Here is a 23,304-nt window from a genome sequence, read left to right on the forward strand (position 1 = left end):
GGTGAGTCAGTGAACTCACGCCACTTACCAGTCTCTAGACGCTTTATCAAGCAGGCCCTAGCCGAAGCTTTATCCCCGCTTAAACAGGAGATTTCGGTCCTAACACAAAAGATCCAGCACATAGGCCACAGAGTGGAATCGCTGGAGGCTACACAGTCGGCTGCCCTGGAGCATAGCTCAGCCGTCTGCCAATTCCTGAATTTCCTGGATAAATAAAAAATACTGGCAGCGGCTAGGGCTGCTAACACCATCTCACTTGGTGACGCCACTATCTCAATTTATCAAGAACTTGCTCCTGTCACCTTACAGAAAAGAAGAGCTCTCAAACCTCTTACTGAGTATCTCCGCAATAACCCCATCCCATCCCATTTCCGTTTGGTCTTGCCTTCTCACATTCTGGAAAATACATTAGGATCTCCTCCTACTCAGACCTTCAATCAGCCTTCACTACAATGGACATTTCTCCACTGGAAATTGTCAATTGGGAAACTGTGTCCGACATCACATCCCTACCCGATCTTCCTAAAGTGACCCCATGAGAGAAGTCGCCTGCACCTAAGCTTCAGCGATTCAGACGAAGGAGTGGATTCTTGACTCCCAGGAGGATTACTTGATTCACTAAGACCCAGCTTAGGATACTTAGAAGCTTTCAGAAAGTATCTTCTTTGTCTTTTTACCTCTTTATTCTACCATTCCTTTAATCTCTCGACTCCCTTCCCCCCTGAGAGATCTTTCCCTACAGCATTTTTTTTTTCCATACCTTTATATCTTCTTTGAAGTAATTGTCTTCTATCTTATTTGGTCCCGTCCACCAGCAAGACCGAATACTTGAGTTTACCCACACTACTCCCTCCCATGAATAAGCCTTTAGGCTTCACACTGTTCCTACTGAAAATACTCACCATATTACTATTACACCATTGTTCCGTTTACTGTTATGTTTATGGTTATGCTTTCCCTCCCTTTTTTTTTCCAGTCATAATACAGTGAAACATCACTCCTTCAGTCACCTTATAAATGTAAGACAGGTGCCTGCTCTCCTTGGGGCTGCTAAGTTATTCAGCATGATAACTTGTATAATATATTCACAGGATGATGGTCTGAATGTCCTACCTCAATCCTATCCAAAACATTATGGCTGATCTGAATTTAGTCACTTATAATGTGAAGGGCCTTAGATCTCCATCTAAAAGATCCCACATTTTCTCCCTCCTGAGGAAGGAAAAGTGCTCAGTACTCTTTCTTCAGGAAACCCATTACAAACACGGTAGATACCCAGACCTCTCCTTCTCTAGATTCCCAAACTGGTATCATTGCGGAACAGACGGTGCTGCCTCAAGGGGAGTAAGCATTGGATTTAGAAAAGATGTCCCTTTCGCATATGCTACTCACACCCAAGATCCTGAGGGGAGATATATTATTCTAAAGGGTCATATCTGCCAAAAGATGTATACTTTTGTAAACATATACGCTCCTAACTCTGACTAAATACCGTGGTTGTTGTCTGTCCTATCTTTAGTAGAAAATATCCAGGAAGGCACTCTTGTCTTGGCGGGAGATCTCAACATTGCGTTGCAACCTCTTACTGACACTTTTTTTTTAAAAGATCCTCCTTCTCTGCCAGATTGCTGAAAAAAACTGAATTCTAAGCTATATAATTTAGGTCTCATAGATATTTGGAGATGCCTTAATCCAAATTGTACTGATTACTCTTTTTATTCCATTCCAGGTCAGTCCTACAGTAGGATTGAGTATATCTTTGTCCCTAAAGACCAGGTACAGTTTTGCACAGATATGAGGATTGGAAATATCACCATCTCCGATTACGCACCGGTATTTTGTACCATTCGCTCTCCAACTAATACTGGTAGGTCCCCTCTATGGAAGCTTAACGAGTCCATACTGAGCAGTGAGGCAAATAGGACACATTCCTTGTCACTTTTAGATGAGTACTTTTCCACAAACAACACACCAGAAATATCCCCCCAAGTCCATTGGGATGCCCACAAAGTATTTATCAGGGGACACTTTATCAGCAAATGCTCCTTCTTAAAGAAGCAATTGGACAAAAACGCCTATCTTCTCTTCTAGATCAGATTCATGCCCTAGAATCCCTTCATAAACAATCCCTAGCACAACAACATTTAGCCAACCTCAATGCCCTTAGGGCAGAACTTAAAAACCTTCTAAATGAAAGATCAGCAAAATACTACTTATCATCACAACAAAAATTCTTTGCCCATGACAATAAGGCATCCAATTTCATGATGAGCCAAATCAAACGTAGACTGCAGTCAAGACACATAACATCTATCAAACCTTCCCAAGGTCCACCAATCTTTTCCTCAATAGCCATAGCTGAACAGTTCAAACTTTTCTACGAATCCCTCTACAATCTCTCCCCACCGGAAGAGGGCCATTCCCTCTCAGAAAGAGATAGTGAGGTACATCACTTTCTACGCTCCTTAAACCTCCCAAAACTAACCCCTACCCAAAAAGATACCCTCTCTAAGCCATTTACACTCCCAGAGCTGATCTCAGCACTAAAAACTTCCCCAAAAGGTAAAAGCCCCGGAACTGATGGTCTCACTACTTCTTATTATATGGCATTCCAAAATTCGCTACTCCCCACTACCTCCCGTTCTGTAACCTCGCCCTACAAAACATATCATTGTCCTCTGAAATGACTAATGCCCTAATTACGATAATCCCAAAAGAAGGGAAGGATCCCTCATCTTGTGCAAACTACAGTCCCATATCCCTTTTGAACATTGATCTGAAACTGCTAGCGAAAATGTTGGCTACCAGATTACAATCCCTTCTCCCAACTTTGATACATCCAGATCAAGTGGGATATGTACGCGGCCGAGAGCGAAAGGACAACACTACCAAAGTTCTTGATGCCACTTGTACTTCTTGGCACTGATGCCGAAAAGGCATTTGACCGTTTGGACTGGTCTTTCATCAAACCCACCCTATGGAAATTCCATATCCCCGACCCATTTATCCATGCCATCTTTGCAATGTACAATAACTACTCTGCCGCAGTATCAGTTAACAACCTCATTTCACCACACTTTTCCATAAAAAATGGTACCCGTCAGGGATTCCCTCTCTCCCCCCTTATATTTGTCCTTATGATGGAAACCTTGATGCAGGCCCTCAGACAAGATAAAGAAATCATGGGTTTGAAAATAGGGACATCAGAGTTCAAATTAGCCACCTTTGCCGATGACCTTCTGATACCACTAATCTCTCCACTTCCATGCCCTTAATAACGACACTCTTAGCGAAATTTGGCTTTTTATCTAACTTGAAAGTTAACCCACATAAATCACAAATTCTCCATACTGGCCTTTCTCCCAACACGCTTTCAGCTCTCAGAGCCAACTCCCCTTTTAACTGGTCCTCTCCTCATCTAAATTATTTAGGTATTAAACTAACCTCTCACCTTCCCGATCTATTTTGCCTCAATTACACATCCCTTCTGACCGCTGTCGCTGCTCAGTGGGACTCACTAGATTACCAATACAGTATCTGTCCTGGTTTGGGAGAAAGAACTTGGTCATGTCTTTGGTGATTCCTAGACTCACCTATCTAATTCAAGTTCTCCCAATATCAATTCCTAGGTAATATTTCCGCTCCTTAAATAATCATATTCAGAAATTTATCTGGCAGGGAAGAAAGCCTAGGTTTTCTTTTTTAACCCTAACTAAACCTAAACATCTAGGCGGAATAGGCCTCCCAGATCCTGAAAAAATACATGAAAGCTATACACTTATGTAGGGCTGCGGATTGGCTTAGACCCTCTCAGCAAAAACAATGGCTAGCTTTGGAAAATGTATACTTTCCCTCCACCCTCAGGGCCTTGTTGTTGGCGGACAGACCACTTCCCGCCCAAGCTTCTATACCTAATCCGCTAGTTCAGTACAACTATCAATATGTGGGAGTGGTTCTCCGCTAACTATCGGGCCCTAACCTTACCTTTTCCTCTACTACAAATTAGGGATATAATCTCTCTTTCACCACGTGAGATGAGAGACTCCTCCCCCATCGAGATCAGATCCTCTAACAAGACAGTATTAGACCTACTCGATAAATATGGATGCATTTTATCTGACCTACTTCTTAAAGAGACCCTGAACCTCCCTCCTTCGAGTACCTTACTCTTTAATTATCTAAGGAAAGATCTCCTCTATTGGGCAAAAACACTTAATGCTAAAAGCGTCCCAGATTGGTTTGAAAACCTGTTGACAACCTCCAAATACCCCTCCAAGATTATCTCCACTATGTACAAAAGGCTAGCCCTCCCTCTCACGAATGCCAAACCTGCTTTCATTCGTCTCTGAGAAGGAGACTTGAAGAGACAGTTCTCCCAGAAGGAGATTATTAAACTATGTTCTATCCCTCATAAACTCTCTTGTGTGCGGGTTCAGGTAAATGGGTATAAAGTATTATCTAGGTGGTATAAAACCCCAGATAAAATCTCAACGTACTACCCTAATGTCTCTGACTGTTGTTGTAGATGCGAAACCATGAAAGGCACCTTTTTCCACATTTGGTGGGAATGCCCCAAGATAACTGAATGGCGGAAAGCCATTTTCCGAATTAGTAACAATGTCTGCAAGTCTGCATTTCCATGAACTTCTGAAATTGCGCTTCTCTCATTTGGCATCCGGGGAAGGGACACACATACACTGTCCCTTTTTTCTTTCTTGATATCAGCCACACGCCTGATGATCCCTATTCATTGGCGCTCTCTCGAAACTCCAAGTGTTGACCATTGGCTCAATAAAGTGGATCAGTTGTACCGCCTGGAAGAGCTCTCCCACTGGGAGCTGAATACTAGGGCCATTTTTATCCATTTGGTCCTTATGGAAAGAATACAGGCACTTTGTATAACACCTCTTACACAATATAGCTACCTCTAAGTAGACATGACTGTTTATCCCTCCCTATCTTTCTTTTTTATTATTTTTTATTCTCTTTGAATTTTCATATATACAATTGTTCTGAACGCTTTGGCATATACATGAACAACTAATGTCAAATGTGTATCTACTTTATACCTTATGGTACTCCAATGTATTATTGACCCAAAACAAAAATTGTCAATAAAAAAAATAAAAATGAAATATTTTGACTCAAATTTACCACTGTAATGAAGTACAGTATGTGTCGAGAAAGAAAATCTCAGAATGTCTTGGATAAGTAATAGCATTTTAAAGTTATCACCACATAAATTGGCACTTCCGATTTGGAAAAAATGGCCTGGTCCTTAAGATGAAAGATGGCAGGGTCCTTAAGGGGCTAATTTTATTATTGAACAACTACATTGCTGACGGTCAGTCCAAAATTTTAATAAATCTCAAACCTATATATTTAAGAAAGTAAAACTGAGGTTTGGGCTTTCTTAGGAGAGTATCTATTTATGAAGAATTTTTTTTTTTTTATAAATTCTTTATTTTTCAATTTTCTTTGTATAATCAAGTAACAAAGAAGCATTAGGATGATACATAAATGAGAGCAAAAGGTAACAATACATGGAAATGTCTGCATTCAAGTGCAAATAGTACCAGTCAGTGCTAATTGAGTGCAAAGTAGAGTCACCTCCAGCATTCTCTAAACTGGTCTCATACTTTACAGTATCATGGTAACACTTAATAGGAGAAGAAGGAGAATAAGAGAGGTAAAAATAAAAGAAGAAGGTAGAAAGAGAGATAAGTAGAGGGGGGAGAGGGAGAAAGACAGAGGGGGCGGGGGGGGGGGATGCTACTAGGCAGCTACTTCATAGATATAGGCGACATCGCCACCGTTTGGCTAGGATCCATCTACGTCAGATCTCTCCAAGGGCTCCAGACCTTAATGAATTGGTCATGCGTTCTGTCGATCCAGCTGGTCATTTCTTCAAACCTGCAGATTTGAGTCATCTTAGCTTTCATCCCCTGTACAGTTGGAGGGTGGACATCTAGCCAATGCAGAGGGATTAATGCTTTGGCCGAAGCTATGATATGCGAGATAAGATTATTTTTTGAGGGTGAATACTGGGGTGTTGGCAGTGCCAGTACCACAATTTCTAGAGTGAGCTTAAAGTTTGAAGTTGCTAGTTTTTGAATCAACGCTTCAATCTCTTTCCAGTAGAGTTTGATCTTAGGGCAGTGCCACCAGATATGTGATAAAGAACCCACATCAGTTCCGCCCCTCCAGCATTCGCTTGTAGGTGTCAGTCCTCTCTTGTATGTGGTTTTACAAGGAAGAACCCTGGAGCTTCCGTGATTGAGGATGAAAGTGCCTCTAGGATGTAGGACTCTATATTAGGAGTGGTTTCCCCTAATTTTATATAGTTTAGAGAGTTCCATATATGTTGGTTGGTACTAGCGTCACAGTCTAGGAGGTCAGGCAGTAGGCTAACCGGCAATAGGGGGGATGGGTCGGGTGCTAATGTTTTCCGCGTTTCCCTCCAGACCTCTCCTATACTGCGTACCAGTGGGTCTACAGTTAGGTCTTTCTGAATATGTCTGTCAGGTAGCCATAGGTGTTTCTGAAAGTGTCTTCTTAAGCTGTGGCGACAAATGGCCTGTACGTCCGGGCGCCTGTTTGGGTTCACCATCTCCAACCACCTGTTAAGTTGAATTGCTTTATGGTACCTAGTTACGTCTGGTAGGCCTAAACCCCCCTTCTCTTTGTGCCTTGTCAAGGTTTCATGGGATATCCTGGGTTTTCTGCCGTTCCATAAGTATTTAGAGAACATACTCTGCACACTCTTGAAAAATGATTTAGGGAGCCATATCGGGACTAGTTGCATCACATATAGAACTTTTGGCATCACATAGGCCTTCAAAATATTTTTACGTCCCATCCAGGACAAGTAGGGGAGATTGTATGTTTGTAGTATGCGTTCTAATTCTCCTAAAAGGGGGGTGTAATTATGCTGGTACAGATCATTGGTGTCGCTAGGGATCAATATTCCCAGGTATTTAATAGGTCCTTTGGACCAATTGAATGGAATCGTGCTCGCAAGGGGGCGATTTTGGATCTTGGTATAGAGATGTTCAGTATCTCTGATTTGGTATGGTTGACTTTAAAGTCCGATAGAGAGCTATAGCGGTCTATGCTTTTCACTAGTGGGTCTAGCCCTTTCTCCGGGTTCACCACCAGAAATAGTAAATCGTCTGCGAACGCAGTACATTTTAATTCCTTTCCTTCGTATTGAACTCCAGGTATATCAGGGGATTGCCTAACTAGTTGCAGTAGCGTTTCTATCACTAAAATAAAAAGTGAGGGGGACAGAGGGCATCCCTATCTGGTTCCGTTTGTTATAGCGAAAGACGGTGACAGTGTACCGTTAACTTTTAATCTGGGGTACGGATTTTGGTAAAGGGTAAATATCGCTTTTGTGAAAGTGTCTGGGAAGGCGAAGCGTTGCAGAGTCAACTTCATGAATAACCAGTTTTCAGCGTCTATACTTAATAGAGCCAGGGGTATCTTTTTCCTATGAGATATGTTTATAGCAAGAAATATCATGTGGGAATTGTCTTTTCCCTCTCGGACTTGGACAAATCCCGAATTGTTCATGACCTATCAAGTCTGGTAGGAGCTTGCCTAATCTACATGCTAAAATTTTAGCCCACCATTTTAGGTCCAAGTTCAAGAGGGAAATCGGACGGTAGCTTTCACAGCTCAGGGGATCCTTCCCTTCTTTAGGGATCAAGGTGACGTGGGATTCGAGAGTCTGTTTGGGCATAGAGCCTCCTTGCATAAGTGTGTTACAGACTTCTGTGAACCTGGGAACTAGAATGTCTTGCAGTTTTTTGTAGTATAATAAAGGCAGGCCATCTGGGCCTGGGCTTTTCCCAGATGGGAAAGTGTTGAGGATGTTAAGCGCTTCTTCAGGTGATATCGGCTTAATAAGGCTATTTGAATTTTCTGGTGTTAGTTTTGGGAGATGTAGAGAATCCAGGAAGTCCCTAAAATGGTGCTCCCTTTGAAGCTCTTTCTCAGGGGAACCTATCTGGCATAGGTTGTATAGTTCCGAGTAGAACTCTTTAAAGGCCCTGGCTGTTTTATAGAGGAGATATGAGTAATAATTTTAGTTTTCTTAAGCAAGGATGACATCAGTTTTCCCCCCTTATCTCCATGAGCATAGACCTTATGTTGAAAGTTCATCAGTTGCTTCGCTACTCTGTGGCTAAGTAGGTCCCGTAGTTTAAGTCTGAGTTCTGTCAATGCTATTTGATGCTCATTACGCTGTGTGGCCTTATGCTTTCTCTCAATTGTCGCTATGTCAGCTAATAATGTATCTACTGCTCGTTGCTGTTCCCTTTTGACTCTGGTACCCAGGGAAATGAAGCAACCTCTAATAAATGACTTGCGGGCTTCCCAGACAATAGGTTGAGAGCTGTGTGTGGGTGAGTTAAGCGCGAAGTACTCCATCAACTGAGTCCTGACCTGATTCAGATGTAGCTGATTGTTCAGGAGGGATTCGTTTAGCTTCCAACTCCAGTTCCTTTTTGGTAGGGAGGCCAGGGTGAAGGTCGCCAAGCAAGGAGCATGGTCAGATAAAGTGATGGTTCCTATCTCTGCTGACCTAAAAGAGGGAAGAAGAGATGCAGACGTCAATATGTGATCAAGTCGCTGATACGTTCCATGTGGAACTGAATAGAAAGAGAAGTCCTTGGTCGTGGGATGAAGGCTACGCCATACATCTACCAAACATAGTTCGTACAGTTTCTTGTGTAGTTTGCTAAGAAGTTTTTGTGATACACAGGATTTGGCCGAAGATGAGTCAATGACGGGTTCCATTACCAAGTTTAAGTCGGCACCTAAGATTATCTGCCCCTCAGCAAAGACTTTTAGCGTGTCTAAGGCTTTCAAAAGCCAGTGTACAGGAGATTTATTTGGTACATATAGATTTGCTAAAGTGAATTTGCGGTTTGCTATTAAACCTTTGACTAGTAAGAGGCGACCCTCCGCATCTGAGTGTTGCTGCAGTAGAGTGAATGGAATGGATTGGTGAACTGCTATGGCTACTCCTTTGGAGGCCGACGCAGGTTGCACGCTATGGAACCAGTGGGCAAATGGACGCTTCGGTAGCCTTGGCATTTTCCTCTGACGTAGGTGGGTTTCCTGCAGAAACACTATCTGAGAGCCCATTTTCCTAAGTGCCATCATAACTTGCCCTCACTTCTGTGGTGAATTTAATCCCTTTACATTGAATGTCGAAGCCTTTATGTCAGCCATCTCGGCAGCTGGGTAGATTACCTCTTAAGTAGGACTAGGGCCTAGATTTTTCGACTGGTGAGGTTTCAATAAATCTAGGAGGGCTATCAGTAGGGTGGGGGAGGAAAAAAGGGGGCGGGAAGAAGAGTCCGAAAGAGAAGGGGAAGAGAAAAGAGAAAGAAAAGACGGAAAGAATAAAAAAGAGAGGTATGAGCAACAAAGAGAAGTAAGAAAAACGACAGTCAGTAAATTAAACAGTTACTGAATTAAATCCAGTAAGTGGGCTATCACAACAAGAGTAACAGTTATATGTATAAACAGCAGGGGGTGGTAGAACACAAATATATTTCTAGCCTGGATGAGTTACCTAAACATCACAACTAGAGAAGATAACTCTTCATTTGGTGACCTATGGCTTTTACCTGGCTACTAGACCGTGTAAGCACAGATATTGCGATGGGGGAGAAAGGGAGGGGAGAAAGGGAGGGAGAAGGGAGGGGAGGGCGGGGGGGTTCCCTGTATACATGCATTAAATCTTCCTATAGTCGGCATTAGACATGAACTACTGCCCAGAAGGTGAGTATATTCGCATATGCAGGCAATTAAACTGAGCAAGGCTTAAAGTGGGGGGGGGGGGGGGGAGAAAGGGAGACTTGTTTCTAGTCTGAGCAAGAGTGTTTAGCGCACTAAGTAGGGAGAGGCCGAAGTCAATAACAGTTAATCGCATCAATAACAGTTAATCACATATTGAGTATCTTATATGCAAGTTTCCATCCGCGATTCTCTGGGCCTCTCAGTAATCGCGTCGGAAAGATACTAAATAGACGCTTTCTACTAATGGTCTTCTAGGTCATTTTCACAGGCGAAGTTAGAAAATTGGCATTAAGAAGATCCATTAATGACATAACTTGCGAATTATTTTTGTAAGCCATCTCCATTATGCAGACATCATGGATCAGGTGAATGCAGTGAAGTCTGTAGTTACTATAAATGAGTCGGAACATGGAGCCTGGGCACGCTAAGCAGCCTCATCCGGGTCTTACCCATGATCAGCAAAAGGAATTATTAATTCACATACGTGTCCCAGACTTCACACCTGAGACTTTTCAGGACAACATGCAGTAAAGATAATATAGACTAGTGGTGGCGAACCTATGGCATGGGTGCCAGAGGCGACACTCCGAGCCCTCTCTGTGGGCACTTGAACCCTGGAAAAAGTCTATGGTGTACCAATATGCCTTAGACTTTTATTTAGCTGTTATAGCTAAATGATAAATTACATTGAAGATATACTATATTGGTATTCATTGCCATTGCAGTCTTGGCACTTTGCAATAAATAAGTGGGTGGTAGGGTTGCAGTTTGGGCACTCGGTCTCTAAAAGGTTTGCCATCACTGATATAGACATTCGCATCTAAACTTTGAACTGAAAGTTATAGTTAAACGAAGTACAAGGGTACCAGAACACTTAATTAAGATAATGATTATCATGGGCCCATGATAAGTATTGCGACTAAGTCGCATAGCCTACCACTGTAGGGAAGTGGAATATTCCACTATACATATAATGCAGGCTAAAGTAAATGCACATGCGAACATAACTGTACAAGATCGAGATAATCAAGAACCCTCTCGTGTCCCGAAAACATACTGGACCCGCATTCAGCATGGATGTCCTCAGGTTGGGAGTTCAGCGGATCCTGATAGATGCTTGGCCAGTTTCCCAGGCTTGGGACGGTGAACTTTACTCCATGGCTCCAGCTGCGGCAGTTTCTGCAGAGACGTCGGATAGCTCACCGGCAGCCATGTAGGTATGTCAATGGGCTGTATTTCTATGTGTTCCCATGCTTTATCCAGATCTTCGGGTGTGTGGACTACGATGCGCTTTCCATTCTTGTTTATGCAGAGTCCGAACGGGTACATCCAGCTATGTGGGATCTTTTTCTTTCGGAGCGAATCAAGTAAAGGTTGAAGTATGCGCCTTTTTGCTAGTGTCGAGGGCGCGATGTCTTGATATAGAGCGATGTCTGAGTCGCCATATGTGATCTGTTCTTTAGCGCGAGCCGCTTCCATGATGAGCGCCGTGTCCACAAAGGACAGCAGACCGCAGACCACATCTCTTGGTCTCTCGTTGGGTCTCGGCTGGGGTCACAGCGCCCTGTGGATGCGCTCAATGACAATTGATGTAGCAGAGTCGGAGTCTAAGATACTCGCAAATATCTCCATAGCCTCCGCACGCAGAGATTCATTCGCCCAAGTTTCGGGAAGACCTTTTATGCGGATATTACGCCGTCTGCTTCGGTTCTCTTGGTCTTCTAACAGCAAGAAGGCTCTATTAAGTTCCTCAGCGTGACCGTTAAGGCACTCTGTCACTCCGTTCGCATGCTATCTGAGCTCTTGCGTCGCTTGCTCTAGGGCCTCGACCCTGTATCCAACTTGGGAGATTTCAGTTTTAATATCGGCCAATTCAGTTAGGACCGGTCTTAACGCCTTATCCAGCGCTTGGCTGAGCACTTTGGCGAGGCAGGATTTAGACACTGGTGTCGGATCTTGCTCCTCTGCTGTGCCGCCACGTTCACTCTCGTCTCCGGAGTCCTCTACTTCCGTCTCCTTCATACGCACCGACGCCATCTTGGCGCCAGGTCCCGGCAAATGAGAACTTCTTTTTTTCAAGAATTTCTGCATATCTTGCTGTCCCTTGTGGGATCGAGGTGTGTCTGGGAGGTCTAGCCCCCTATCTCTGCCATATTTGACCATTTTTGGTCCGGTCACCGCTACTTATTAAGCTGTAGATGTTAGGACGTGGAGGAGCAGTTCTCTCACACAGCTATCCACGCCAGCAGCCAGGCTCCGCCCCTTTATGAAGATTTTTTGTGTCAACTATTAGTTTGAAGAATTATTATGCAATTAAATAAAAAAGTAAAATTTTCCCATCTCACTTGTTTATTTTCATACGTTAAAGTGAGAATAATAAACAAACAACTCAAAATTTACAAATAAACAGTTCTGACATTTAAAAAAAGCAAAAAACTAAATCAGTGACCAATACCCCCCCCCCCCCTTCTTTTCAATAACAGTCATAAGCCTTCCATCCATGGAGTCTGTCTTTATTTGTTGACAATCAACTTTTTGTACAGCAGCAACCACAGTCTCTCAGACACTGTTAAGAGAGGTGGACTGTTTTCCTTCACAATACATTTCCTGTTTGAGAAGAGCCCACAAGTTCTCAATAAGGTTTAGGTCAGGTATGTAAGGAGGCTATATCATTAGTCTTTTTTCTTTAAGGCCTTTACTGGTTATCCATGCAGTGGAGTACTTTAAATGCATAAGATGGAGCATTGTCATGCATAAAAATCATGCTTTTCTTGAAAGATACAGACCTTTTTCCTGTACTGCTGCTTGAAGAAAGTGTCTTCTAAATACTGCCAATGTTTAGGAATTAACTTTGAGCCCATCTTCAACACACAAAAGTCCATCTAGCTCATCTTCAATATTACGAACCCATAATAGTACCATTCCAGCTGTGCCTGAAAGTGGAGCTCTGTGTCTATTACTGATCCAGCCACGGGCTCATCCATCTGGTCCATCAAGAGTCAATAAACAACAATGTACAAGGCCTACTGTTATGTGGCCTCTGAATCCTACCCAAATGTATATTAAATTGATACCCGCCAGAAATGGGATTGAGGGGAGGAGAAGTAAAACTTAACTTTTAATGGTCAAAAACACTAAAACCTATAATAGAGAAAACATTCAGATTGATACACCACAGTGCAAAAGCGTATGATGTTACCCACAGCTGGCAATCAAGTAGGATAGGTGAAAGGTTCTATATCTCCTGTAAATAAAAAACGATCCTGTAGCATACGGAAGTAAGGGTCTGGAAAAAGAGAAGGGATCACCCTGTCTGGAACCTGTCTCTGTATTTGGACAATTCCCTAATATTGTCCCTGAAAAAGTACTCCCAATGTGCCACTTTTCTGTCCACCCATTGCCACAAGACACTTCAGGGGATGCACATCAGAGACAGGTGAAACTGGCTGTAAGCCTATTTCCACAGTGCACCTCCCAAAATAGGGGGGAAATTTTGAAAAACTAAATAGGTATTCCTGACGAAGGAGCCCGATTGGCCCCGAAACGCGTAGGTAGTTTTTTGTCCTACGGAGGCCCCCGTACTCCCAACGGTAACGTCACCGAAAGCGGTTTCCAAGACAACAGACTTACAAGCTCCCTGCTGGTAGGTGAGCGAGGAGGACACCACGATTTAAAGAGACAGCATCAACACAAGAAGCATACAGAATAGTGAGCGGTGCATCGGACTATCAACCAGGGGACTACTTTGGATGAAAGATAAGGTACAGACTGCACTACTATTATTGCTCTCATCCCTTGCTCTCACTGTTTTATTTCCCATTCATTTAGCTATATACATTTAACCCTTTGTCCTCTGGTTTGCCCTTATCACCTGATTACATAACGGGTTTCTAATATAATAAAACAGAACTCTCTCTAGCCTAAATCGACCCTGCAAGTTTAAATCTCTCACTTGTCCTGACTGACACTAACTTATTGTACATACTTATAGGATTAGCTGGTTTACTGTGTCCACCAGCGCTTATGTCTCATATCACCCACGGGTGATATACTATTTAAATAGGCAATCCACCATGATAAGGGGATGGCTATGTCCTAAATTTGAGGTATATCCACCAGTGGGATTGGATGTGCCCAGAGAAATGATGCCCTAAGTTATAGGGAAGTTTACCAGCAACTGCCCAGGGATTACTGTGGCGTTTAAATGTCATGTTCAGCGGTGGTCGGGTTTTAGGCTTCCTTTCCCTAGCCATGTATCTGAGCGCTGAAAACCTTGTACTTCTTGGCACTCCAGGGAGGTTGGAGTTCTGGAATATGGCAGCACTGGAGGGTTATCGACTCCTGGTCACTTCACATTTGACTCTTCAAATCTTTGTCAGTTCATTAGCATTTTTTTTTCTCAAAGCATTTCCTGCAACCTTGCTGACTATTTGCAACAACAAATTTGAATGTTCTGTAATCACGAGCCAATATCTTAGCAATTTCAAGAATGTTCCCTCTGAAAGACTTTTACTTATTAGAGTGAGTTACATCTAATTTTGGCACATTTTGCCTGATGGAAACAAGTTGCCTAATAATTATTAACACCTTGATATGGGGTCTTGATCTCCTTAGGCCACACCCTCCCTCCCTACACAAATACACATTACCTGATATACTTCACCCCAATAAGCATTCAAGTTTATATAGCTTGGATTTGGAAAATAGGCATACAATGATGATATGGTCAAAATACTCACTTGCCTTATAATTTTGCACACAGTGTATTATCCTTGTATTGTGGCATAACCATGTTCACTAATCACTATGTTTATTATACCCATTCTGTAAAATGTACTGTGTTTATTAGCCCCATGCTGTAACATCACTGTGGTTATTACACCTGTACTGTATAGATGCTCAGGAAAAAAAGAATAATCAGATTATTGGATTAAAATGAACATATATATCAAGCGTTTTGAGGGCAGTCCATCCACTTCCTATGGTGTTTGGAAGGACAAGGTGTTGGCATTTTTAATTAACAGATACCCCAGAAACAATCTCCATCCCCAGGAAGAAAAGGTCCAGGCCCCTCTTGAACTCTTTTAGTGAACTCACCATCATCTTACAGTAAAGAATCCCCTCCTATGTTTATGTAGAAGCCTTCTTTCATCCAGACGCAGAGGATTTCCCCTCGTCACAGTCCTAGGGATAAATAGATGATGAGAGAGATTTCTGTACTGACCTCTGATATATTTATACATAGTTATTAGTTCTCTACTTAATCATCTTTTTTCTAAAGTGAATTTTGATAATCTTACAGAGTTGTGTAGTTCCCCCATTCCAGTTATTACTTTAGTTGCCCTCCTCTGGACCCTCTCCAGCTCTGCTATGTCTGCCTTGTTCACAGGAGCCCTGAACTGTACACAGTACTCCATGTGTGGTCTGACTAGTGATTTGTAAAGTGGTAGGACTATGTTCTCATCACGGGCATCTACTGCCCCTTTTGATGCAACCCATTATCTTATTTGCCTTGGCAGCAGCTGCCTGACACTGGTTTCTATAGCTTAGTTTGCTGTTTACTAAAATTTCCATGTCAGAGTTACCCAGTGTTTTACCATTAAGTATGTACTCGTGACTTGCATAACCTTATATTTGTCAGTGTTAAACCTCATCTGCCACTTCTCTGCCCGAACCTCCAATCTATCCAGATCCATCTGTAGCAGTATAGTGTCCTCTTCCGTGTTAATTACTTTACACAGTTTGTTGTCATCTGCAAAAAATTATATTTTACTGTGCAAGCCTTCTAAAAGATCTTTAATAAATATATTGAAGAGAATAGGGCCTAATACTGACCCCTGTGGTACCCCACTAGTGACAGTGACCCAATCTAAATGTGTACCATTAATAACCACCCTCTGTTTTCTATCACAGAGCCAGTTACCTACATACAAATATTTTCTCCCAGTCCCAGCATTCTTATTTTATATACTAATCATTTATATGGTACAGTGTCAAATGCTTTGGAGAAGTCCAGATATACAACATCCATTGATTCGCCACGGTTAAGTCTAGAACTTACCTTCTCATAGAAACTGATTACATTTGTTTGACATGACCGATCCCTCATGAAGCAATGCTGATGTGGTGTTTTTTGCTTATTTTCATTGAGGTGCTCCAAGATAGCATCTCTTAGAAAACCTTCAAACAGTTTACCCACAATAGATGATAAACTTACCGGCCTATAGTTTCCGGGCTCTGTTTTTGGACCCCTTTTGAATATTGGCACCACATTAGCTATGCACCAATCCTGTGGAACACACCCTATCAATATAGAGTCCTTAAATATCAGAAATAATGGTCTGGCTATGACTTAATTCTCTTAGGATATGGAGGTGTGCCATCTGGCACCGGTGATTTGTCTATTATTTTTCTTTTTAGGATGCTGCTATACTTCTTTTACATTCTGCATTTCATATTTTCCTCAGTGAATACAGTGGGGAAAAAAAATCCTTAATAGCTTTGTTTTCTCCTCATCGCTGTCTGCAACTCACCCCTCATCATTCTGTAAAGGGCAGAGACCTTCAGATTAATACTTTTTACCATTTACCGTATTTTTCGCTTCATAAGACGCACTTTCCCCCCCAAAAAAGTGTGTGTGTGTGTGTGTGGGGGGGGAATGGCAGTGCATCTAATAAAGCGAATGCTGTCATTTTTACTCTGGTGATGCTGATACATCGCCGGCCACTATGCTGCACAGCGTGGCCTGCGATGTATCAGCGGGGAGGGAGGAGGAGCTGGAGGCCGACAACTGCTGTTGGAATCACAGCGGGGCCCCGGTGCAGTCACTGTACTCTATTACACCAGGCCCCGCTCACAGCAGTCTTTATATGTAAAGTGTAGTCATGGGAGTTTTGTTAAAGTATTGCAATACTCTGCAATAGTGCAATCCTCTGTAATACTCACTATCAAACTACTGTAGCAGGCAGGCAGGCCGGCTGGCGGCGTAACGTCACTCACTCCGTCACGCGCATGCTCCGCCTGCTTAATTAATAAAGTGGGAGGAGCAGGCGCATGACAAAGTGAGTGATGCTACGCTGCAGGCCGGCCTGCTATGGTAGTTTGATAGTGAGTACTACAGAGGGTTGCGCTACTGCAGAGGATTGCGATACTTTAACAAAGCGCTTATGACTACATGTTACATATATAGACTGCTGTGAGCGGGGTCTGGTGTAATAGAGTACAGTGACTGCACCGGGCCCCACCGCAATTCCAAAAGCAGTTGACAGCCTCTATCCCCTGTATTGGGGGTCACTATTTACACAGTGACACTGTAATGGGTTGGGATCTGTGAATGACACATATATAGCATAAGATGCTATATACAGTTGCAAGAAAAAGTATGTGAACCCTTTGGAATGATATGGATTTCTGCACAAATTGGTCATAAAATGTGATCTGATCTTCATCTAGGTCACAATAGACAATCACAGTCTGCTTAAACTAATAACTAATAACTTAAACTAATAACACACAAATAATTAAATGTTACCATGTTTTTATTGAACACACCATGTAAACATTCACAGTGCAGGTGGAAAAAGTATGTGAACCCTTGGATTTAATAACTGGTGGAACCTCCTTTGGCAGCAATAACTTCAACCAAACATTTCTTGTAGTTATAGATCAGACGTGCACAACGGTCAGGAGTAATTCTTGACCATTCCTCTTTACAGAACTGTTTCAGTTCAGCAATATTCTTGGGATATCTGGTGTGAATCGCTTTCTTGAGATCATGCCACAGCATCTCAATCGGGTTGATGTCAGGACTCTGACTGGGCCACTCCAGAAGGCGTATTTTCTTCTGTTTAAGCCATTCTGTTGTTGATTTACTTCTATGGGTCATGGTCCTGTTACAACACCCATCTTCTGTTGAGCTTCAGCTGGTGGACAGTTGGCCTTAAGTTCTCCTGCAAAATGTCTTGATAAACTTGGGAATTCATTTTTCCTTCGATGATAGCAATCCGTCCAGGCCCTGACGCAGCAAAGCAGCCCCAAACCATGATGCCCCCACTACCATACTTCAAAGTTGGGATGAGATTTTGATGTTGGTGTTATGTGCCTCTTTTTCTCCACACATAGTGTTGTGTGTTTCTTACAAACAACTCAATTTTGGTTTCATCTGTCCACAGAATATTTTGCCAGTACTGCTGTGGAACATCCAGGTGCTCTTGTGCAAACTGTAAACGTGCAGCAAATTTTTGGGGGACAGCAGTGGCTTCCTCTGTGGTATACTCCCATAAAATCCATTCTTGTTTAGTGTTTTATTTATCGTAGATTCGCTAACAGGGATGTTAGCATATGCCAGAGACTTTTGTAAGTCTTTAGATGACACTCTAGGATTCTTCTTCACCTCATTGAGCAGTCTGCGCTGTGCTCTTGCAGTCATCTTTAAAGGACGGCCACTCCTAGGGAGAGTAGCAGCAGTGCTGAACTTTCTCCATTTATAGACAATTTGTCTTACCGTGGACTGATGAACAGCAAGGCTTTTGGAGATACTTTTATAACCCTTTCCAGCTTTATGCAAGTCAACAATTCTTAATTGTAGGTCTTCTGAGAGTTCTTTTGTGCGAAGCATCATTCACATCAGGCAATGTTTCTTGTGAAAAGTAAACCTAGAACTGGTGTGTCTGTTTTATAGGGCAGGGCAGCTGTAACCAACACCTCCAATCTCATCTCATTGATTCATTGATTTGACTCCAGTTGGCTGACACCTCACTTCAAATAGCTCTTGGAGATGTCATTAGTCTAGGGGTTCACATACTTTTTACACCTACACTGTGAATGTTTACATGGTGCGTTCAATAAAAACATGGTAACATTTAATTCTTTGTGTGTTATTAGTTTAAGCAGACTGTGATTGTCTATTGTTGTGACTTAGATGAAGATCAGATCACATTTTATGACCAATTTGTGCAGAAATCCATATCATTCCAAAGGGTTCACATACTTTTTCTTGCAACTGTATGTGTCATCCACAGATCCCCCATAACAGTGTCATCCACAGATTCCCCCATAGCAGTGTCATCCACAGATCCCCCATAACAGTGTAATCCACATATCTCCCCATAACAGTGTCATCCACAGATCCCCCATAACAGTGTAATCCACAGATCTCCCCCATAACAGTGTCATCCACAGATCCCTCCCTTAACAGTGCATCATCCACAGATCCCCATAACAGTGTCATCCACAGATCCCCCATAACAGTGTCATTCATAGATCCCCATAACAGTGTCATCCATAGATCCCTATAACAGTGTAATTCACAGATCTCCCATAGCAGTGCGTCATCCACAGATCCCCATAAGAATGTGTTATCCACAGATGCCATCCATAACAGTGTCATCCACAGACCACCATTAGTTCAAAACCCACCAAAAGCACACCTTTTGGTTCAAAATATATATTTTTTCTTATTTTCCTCCTCAAAACCTGGGTGCATCTTATCATCAGGTGCGTTTTAGAAATTGAAAAATATGGTATAGAATTGAAGAACATTTTTGGGTTAATTTTACTCTCTTTGGCAATGAATCTCTCTTGGCAGCTTTTTTTGTCCTTTTCATGTTCTATTTTTTTTTTTTACTTATAGTTTTTCAATGCTTACTTGCTACTAGTGGCCTACCTTCTATAGAGGCAGGCCACACAGCTGCTATGTGGCCCCTGAGGGAAGGGGGCCCGTATTGAAGGATAGGACCCGCCCACTAATTACAGTTGCATTGCTAGCTACCTGTGTGAAAAGAGAATGAAAGAAGTTGATAAGGACCTTTGGTGATGTCATCAACCATGTGGCCAGTGCAGGAAGCCAAGGAATAGCAGAGCAGAAGAAGTCTAAAGGACCTTTGGTGATGTCATCATCACAAGACCAGTGCAAAGGACTGGTGAAAGACCTATGGGATGTTGCTGTGAGGGGGCGTAGCTTCTGTGTGCTGCCTGGAGTAGAGGTTTGTGGTGTCCTGGGATAAACTACATAACATCCTAGGAAAGGTGGGAGTTGTATTTCTGTCCAATTATATCCCTCAGCATGTAATTTCAATGTATGCCCTTGTACAGTCTGGTAATGCTTAGAGTTGTATTTCTCTCCTCTCATACACACTCTTGGTAAGGTATATTGATGCCCCATAAGTCTGGTCATACTGGGGGTTATAGTTATTTCCTTTTAAAGCTCTCTCTAGTTAAACTAGATGATACCTTATAATATTCTGGACATGCTGGGAGTTGTAGTTCTCTCTTCTTAGGTTGGTTTACATCACCGTTTAGTTTTCTGTTTTGCGTGGAGGACTTTTTTCCATCTAAAATAACAGATCTCAGGTGGAAATTGCTCAGAAGGATGCCGAATGTGCAGAACTGAAGAAGTATAGGATCAATTTTTTTCTTTATTTTTCTGTTCTTCTGATGGATCAGACGTACAGAAAACTAAACGGTGATGTGAACCCGGCCTTATACTCTCTCTGTGTAATATCCACTGGTATCCAATAATAACAGCCTGGACATGCTGGGAGTTGTAGTTTTCTCCATTTTATTTACCTCTCCCTGTGTTGCCCCCTAATGATGAGACTTGTATTTTCCTTGTCACGATTATAATGTTCTGCACCAGTTGAGGTGTGTATTAGGCTTTGTTCACATCTGTGCTGGTCCCTGTTCTTCCGTCATAGGAACACAGCATTGGCAATCACTGCAATTCCCGATCTGGCAGTTCATGGACGTCAACATCTGATGGATCCTGCTGACCATGATGAGAGCTAAAGGGTTTTCATCTGACAGGATATAAAATTGTGTCCAGCATTTATGACCTGATCAGTGAATGAGATCCCAATACAGAAGTGATCAAAGCTTTATATGTTCTCGAACATTAGGTGATGATGTTCTGCAACAGCTGAGGTGTGTATTATGATGTTCTGCAGCAGCTCAGTTGTGTATTATGAAGTTCTGCAACAGCTGAAGTGTGTATTATGAGGTTCTGCAGCAGCTGATGTGAGTAATAGGAGTTTCTGCAGCAGCTGAGGTGTGTATTATGAGGTTCTGCAGCAGCTCAGGTGTGTAATAGGAGGTTCTGCAGCAGCTGATGTGTATATTATGAGTTCTGCAATAGCTGAGGTGTGTCATATGAGGTTTTGCAGCAGCTGAGGTGTGTATTATGAGGTCTGCAGCAGCTGAGGTGTGTATTATGCGGTTCTGTAGCAGCTGAGCTGTGTATTATAAGGTTCTGCAGCAGCTGAGGTGTGTATTATGAGGTTCTGCAGCAGCTATGGTGTGTATTATGGGGTTCTGTAGCAGCTGAGGTGTGTATTATTAAGTTATGCAGCAGCTGAGGTGTGTATTATTAAGTTATGTAGCAGCTGAGCTGTGTATTAGGAGGTTCTGCATCAGCTGAGGTGTGTATTAAGTGGTTCTGCATCAGCTATGGTGTGTATTATGGGGTTCTGTAGCAGCTGAGGTGTGTATTATTAAGTTATGCAGCAGCTGAGGTGTGTATTATTAAGTTATGTAGCAGCTGAGCTGTGTATTAGGAGGTTCTGCAGCAGCTGAGGTGTGTATTAAGTGGTTCTGCAGCAGCCGATGGTGTGTATTGGGAGGTTCTGCAGCAGCTGAGGTGTGTATTATTAAGTTATGCAGCAGCTGATGTGTGTATTAGGAGGTTATGCAGCAGCTGAGGTGTGTATTAAGTGGTTCTGCAGCAGCCAATGGTGTGTATTGGGAGGTTCTTCAGCAGCTGAGGTGTGTATTATGGGGTTCTATAGTAGCTGAGGTGTGTATTATGAAGTTCTGCAGCAGCTGATGTGTGCTTTATGAAGTTCCGCAGCAGCTGATGTGTGTATTATGAGGTTCTGCAGAAGCTGAGGTGTGTATTAGGTGGTTCTGCAGCAGCTGAGGTGTGTATTAGGAGGTTCTGCAGCAGCTGAGGTGTGTATTAGGAGGTTCTGCAGCAGTCAGAGAAACATCAGTTGTGACTGGATTAAATCCTTTAGTTTTCTGTATCTGCACTTTGTAAAATGTCCCCGTCCTGTTCCTCCGCCAGCACACGTCACACTGTGATCTAACTGACCAGTCCGGACCTGACCTGATCCCTCACTGTCACCAATCCAGATTCCAGACCAGCTCCGTGAAGATCAGCAGTGGGGAGGAGGTGAAGGAGGTGAAGCAGGAGCAGTCACAGTCCATGGGGGAAGGATGACACACTATATAAAGTAGCAGCAGCGGGCACAATTCATCAGGTAAGGCTATGTAGTCACTTGCGATCAGATTTTAGTATTCTGTTCCAGCATTCCAGCAGAATATCAGATTCGCCAGATCCAGCATATGCCAAACACTGTTGGCATCTGTCGGATGCCATTCACAATAATGGGGTCATTCGAGATCCCACATGCAGAGGTGTTTTGCCCTTTGTTTTTGCAAGAATCCACAACAGAGGCTTCTTCTGGAACCTCTGCAGTAGATGTGCATGTACCCTAAGGGGTGCGATGGGTCACTCACAAGGGGGCCCAATTCAGTATCTTGTCATGGGGCCCAGTGATTTCTATGAACGTCTCTGCTTGCCACCCTCCTGTTATAGTGATTTAAATGCTGCCTTTGTGTCATTTATTGCTTTCTTTACAATTCTTTTTATCCACATTGTTTTTTTTCTTGTTCCTTACCGTTTTATTTCCATGAGGTATGTACCTCTCACAATTTAAAAATGTAAAATTTTGCGGCAGTTTTATTTTTTATTTTTGAGGACTTAGTCCCAGTTAATTAGGCCAATAGCCTCTGTTAGTTGTATAAGCTGGAGTCACGTAGCGCCGCACATCACTCTGCTCTTACTAGTTGTAGGGATAGGATGCTGCTGCTGTGAGGGAGAGATCAGGAAAGACTCTGATATCTGTACTTGGTGTGAAGTCTGCGATCTACAGTTTTTTTTGTTTGGGGGTGCAATGTAACATTTTTATACCTTGCCCTGAGCCCAGCGAGACTGAAAAAAAAGTTTTAATCCATCTGTTAGTTAGGCGGGCATCGGAAGCCATTTTGTGCAACAGCAGTGCACCGTCACTGCATATGTGCCAGGGACAATCATTTAATCCTGTTCTTGTAGTTCAGTGGCCGACATATAACCATTTTTAAAGTGTATCTGCACTGCATATGTGCCAGGGGAAGGGAGATTTATGCCGTCTGTGAGTTCAGGGTCCCAGGGGGTGACACATCCCAATTTTGTTTCTGTAAAGTACCCCTGTGCTGCATTTCTGAGAAAGAAATATAATCAGTTAAATCCACCTGTTCCATTTTGGGATGACATATAAAAAATTTTGGTTGTAAAGTACCTCTGAGGCCTGCACTGCATATGTGACAGGCAGGCACATAAATTCAGCAAATTCATCTGTTCCATTGTAGGGATGACATATTCGCCATTTTTATGTAAAAAAAAAAACCCTGTGTTTAATTTGTGAGATTGAAATATAATCTCAGTTAAATCCATGT

Source organism: Bufo gargarizans, chromosome 2 (assembly GCF_014858855.1).
Source record: "Bufo gargarizans isolate SCDJY-AF-19 chromosome 2, ASM1485885v1, whole genome shotgun sequence".
NCBI classification, from domain to species: domain Eukaryota; kingdom Metazoa; phylum Chordata; class Amphibia; order Anura; family Bufonidae; genus Bufo; species Bufo gargarizans.